Source organism: Pinus tabuliformis, chromosome 1_2 (assembly GCF_031772625.1).
Source record: "Pinus tabuliformis cultivar Carrire ecotype Pingquan chromosome 1_2, CPIR1, whole genome shotgun sequence".
In the NCBI taxonomy this organism is placed as follows: domain Eukaryota; kingdom Viridiplantae; phylum Streptophyta; class Pinopsida; order Pinales; family Pinaceae; genus Pinus; species Pinus tabuliformis.
Window position 1 is genome coordinate 512,586,477 of NC_142298.1, and position 4,964 is coordinate 512,591,440.

Here is a 4,964-nt window from a genome sequence, read left to right on the forward strand (position 1 = left end):
ACCAGATGTCAAACTAGCTCCTTAATGACTCGGATGGGCTAAAAACAGCCCCAGATGGACTGTGATTTCCCGAACTTATAGAGAATATGGATATATTGCCAGGGAAGGGTATTTACATGGGGGAGTTTATATACATGAAAAAAATAGGGGAAGGGGGAAAATTGTTAGGGAGTTATATAATAAGGGTGATGAAAAGAAGGGAGAGGTTAGTGAATTCCAGCCTGAGTACCTCCACCTGAAAAACTGCCTCGGACTGAAAATGGATTGCTTATCAAAATTGGAACACAGCAGTGGCCCTTAGGCTAGCACACTCTTATGGACACTTCTTTGGCCATCTGTAGCAAATATGGAGCATTGCAGCATGGATCGTACGACATATTTGGCATGTAAAACTATCGATCATGAAAGATGATTAACCTGTTGCAGCAGTGTTGTGGGGAAAAGTATCCGATGCGGATGACCCTATCCCTACTCTAAAGGTGACAGTCTTTAGCAACAACTGAAAGTAAAGTTTTGATGATTTCCTTTATGAAAGTACAGAGAGAATGAAGAAAGATTAACCAACCTGGTGTCTTTCGCTTAGTCGATCCTTGTCCTCTCTCCTTGTCTCTTGTTCCCAGCTCCTTGCTCTCTTTGCCGGTCCAGCTACACACAGATCCTGCACAAAACAAGAGAGGAAACTACAAGATACATGTACTCATAACTGAAGCATGGATTAGGGTGAATCAAATATACATGTAAATACAATACATCAATGCAATACAAGTATATAGGAGAACATGCAAAACTTTATTGATAGAAGTAACAGGGTTCTGAGAAGGTTACAACCAATGATGGCTCCAATCCAGCAGCACCTCCCCAGCAGCAAGAACTCTCCTCTTCATCTCTAGTAAAACAATCACCCAATAGCTCTAACTGTAAACCAACAGCACCTCCTTGCTTTACACAAAATTCCAGCCTCCTTAGACCTCATAGAAGAGCTCTATATATAGGAGAGAAGAAGAAAGGATGAGTCAGCTTGAGACTGACATGAAGCTGCCTTGTGTCCTCTCCCTCTTCAGTTAATCTTCAATTCTTGAGTCCACTGGGAGATCCTTGCTTACACATGGTGATCAAGTACCTCTTACTCATCACAGGGCGAATCTTATGAACCAAGTGTCAGTTTGGAAGCTTCCTGGGCAGTTGACACCTTGCAGAATGACTGTGCCACTTGGCCAATCTCGCCCAGCGTAGGTAGCCTTCATTAAATTTGACTTCCAGCGCAGGTACAAGGAGGGACAGTTGCATTCCAGCGCAGATGCTCAGTGGAGCAGCTGACATGATCCAAAATTAGCCTGTTTTGAAGTGTTTTCAGGTGGAGAACTGATTGGAAGTGCTGTTGTTTGATGACCTTGTTCTTTTAGGGGTAAGAACAACATGTTTAGGGACTGAGGATCCCTGTAATTATTGACATTTCATGCTCCATGCTGCGAGGCACAAAAATGTCTATAACAGTTGCCCCCTAAAGTATGAGGCCGTTTATCGGGTGAAATGCTTTATCTAGAGGATCCGAAGTTCATTCCAGTGCTGAGGAGTGCCCTGTAATACAATACAATACAATACATTATTTTTCATTCTGTTTTCATGATCTAGCTGAGGCGGGCATTCCCATGCTCAGCTTTATAAATACATTTTGGTACATAGAACAGACGATCGTCTGATGGTAGACAGATAATTCTCTGCTGAAATTATCATCCTTTGAGTAGGATGATCATCTGTTGCAATGATGTACATGACAAATGCTTTTATATTTCCTGAATATGTATCGCAGCCCGGATGGATGAAACTAGATCCGGGGTCTTCAAACTCGTTCGATCTTCACTCTAAGTACAAGTCGATCCATGTGAGAATTTCGCTGAAGTCGAACATGGAAAGACATCGCTTGATTACCGGTCAATGATGGAAACCGTTAACAAGCGCGAGAGGAATCACCGATAATGATAATGACCCTCAAGGTACTGCAGTACAATTCACGTGGCGTGAATAAAGGACTTGGCGTCGAACGCCACGCAAAATCTTCTGGTCGAAGGTCATTGATGTATACCTGTCGCCGGAAGTGAGAAACTTGCCATTGAGGCATGCAAGCTTCAAAGTACTGATGGGGGTGTTCCTAGATCAACTTCTTGGATAATGAGCTGAAGTCGACAAGAAGCGATCCGTCAAAGGAGGGCCTTAATGAATCCCACAGCAATGACACAGAACGGAGCTAATGACTTTAGTGGAGGTGAAAACAAACTGTGACATATGATTCAGGGTGGCGATCATGAATGGATGAAGGATAATGTATGGCAGTGGATGGGACATGGTTGACACTTTCAGAATGACCCCTCTTGAACATATAACGACACTGATGCGATGGATCGGTAGCATTACCCCAAATGTGGATGGTTTGGTGAGGACCATGGCGGTGAGACCGGTGAATGAAACAACCCAACCCGATGTGGTACGGAGGAAAAGTGTCATGTTCAAGAGTGACTTGCTACCATTAAACTTTGATGTTCTCCCAATTTTTCCCCAGTCATTTCTGACCAGTACCTCTTTATTTTTTTCAAGCTTGAGGAGGATAACATATGCTTGTTCTATAACCTGCCCTTCGGGCAAGCCCATCGCTATGATTTAACGAGCCTAGCGATAGGGAAACTCGTTCTCGTCTAAAGACAAGTTTGTCACTATTTAATCATTTTAACGAGTCTAACGACAAAGAAAACTCAGTCCTTTTCATTTTTAGAGAGTCTGAAAAGGTACGGAAAGTCAACTCCATAATTCCTTTTTCGTCAGCAAATCCCTTAAGTCCGAAAAAGTATAAAACAATACAGAAGGGATGGTTGTTCGGTACTTTTAACGAGCCGAACAAGACAAGCGCTCGATCCTTTTGTGCAATAATCCCTCAGGTCCAAAAAAGATTAAAATCTAGAGGAGGGATAGCGTTCCGGTCGTTTAACGAGCTGGAAGGCCAAAACTCGGCAAACTTTTCATATTTTACGAGTCAGTGAAAAGAGCTCAAAGAAGACTCGTCTTTTGAGGAACGAGTGATAAACAGGGATAGCAGCAGATTCCAGGTACAAATTGGAATTCTCCAATCATGGCAGTGTCACAAGGATGGCTAGGTGAAATCACTCTTCGTAGCTGTTTCTCAAAAGAGGTAAACACACAAATGGAGGTGAATGATCGGCCAAATGAAAAGTGGAGGTGACGGTGCACAAACACGACCAAGGCTTTTATGGCTGATGGATTTACGATCTCAAAAGGTTATTTACCGGGATAGGTTCTTTTTTTAGATAAAAATGAGCTTAAACTCTGGAGGGAACATTGCTCACTGCTTTTATTTATTTTTTAACGAGCATGAAGACCGCGTTAAAACTGCTCGGATCTTGCGTTTATCTTTTAACGAGCATGAACCATGTGCTAAAACTGCTCGATTAAGTTTGCATGCCCCCAGCATAATGTCTTCAAATCGAGGTGCATGCCCCCCAAGCTTCATTGCATTCAACTTGGTGATTGGAATGAAGGTTCACTTTTGAGATTTGAAGAGGGGATTGTTCCATTTTTTAACGAGGTTGACACAAGATAAGAACCGTCCTCGGGAATGATCCATGTCGACAAAAATATTTAGGAATCTTCCGAATCCAACCAGAAGATTGGATTAGATTTCATTTTGTAGGTTTCCACCGTGGCCACTCCCGCCAGATTACTTGGAGGCAGTAGGGCGAAAGTACCCATTAAGGCAGGGTCTTTTAGGAGACCTACTCCGATATTTTGGAGCAAATGATTCCTTCCATGGATCATTGGAATGCTTCCTGTAACTTGTGAACTATTGTGGAGAAAAGTTTGTTGGTCGACGATTGTAATTCCTCCTTGGAAGGGGAATGCAATCTTCCTGAAGTAGGTCGACACAACTGCGGCCATGGCATAGATCCATGGTCTTCCAAGTAGGATGTTGTAATCGAGGTTTCCATCAATTACTTCAACATCAATTCCTACTGTTTTGCCCCCCAGTTCTACTTGCAAGTTACTCAAAATCCCGTATGGAGTGTATGATCGTCCATCAAATGCTTTTAACGTCGTTGACGATTTCGACAAGGGTGGTGAGCCTAAATCTTTCCAGCAACTCATCGACATAAGACATGTAGATGCCCCCTCATCAATAATTGTTCGATGAACAGTTTTGTTGAGGGCTTTCACTTGAATAAGGAAAGCTAGTTGAGCTGGTAATTGCGGGTCATATCCTTTATGATCAAAGGCCACAAGATTGGAATCCATTGGGCCCATCCCACCTTTTGCTGATAATAAAGCTTGCTCTTGGGAGGGGTAATTTTGTGGTACCTCAAGTGTCGACATAGTGGACGGCGATTGGGCCAGGTCCTTTACTATATTATAATTCTGTGCTCCTTTGGCACAAGGATTAAATGTCGATTTGTGTACTGCTCCCTTTGGCGACTTTATTATTGGCTCAGGAACGATGGGTGGCACAACTTCGGTCAAAGTTGTTGTTGAACTACTAGGTCGTTCATTAACCTTGTTGTTCGACAGCTTTGGATTCCCGTAATCTTTACTCCTTGTCAAAGCATTATTCTGTTGCTTCGAGGTAGACAACATAAGCACTTGGGATCCGGAAGCATTTTGATTAGCAACCAGATTTTGACTTGGATTAGGAAACGGATCAGTCAGTACTGCTGGGGTTTTTGAACTCTTGAAGAGTTTCTTAACTTCAGCTATATGTGGACAATCTTTTGTCCAATGATCCTCATCGCATATATGACACCCTGTCGGGGGTCTCCCTTTCCTTTTCTTTATCTTCTTGCCCCTTGGTTGTTTCAGTTGTTTGCCCTTGTCGGTCGACATGGCATTTACTTCTGAGGTAAGAAGTCGCTCATTTGCATTTTGACTAGAAATTTTGTGTTTGCCAGTCACGCCATTACTGGTGT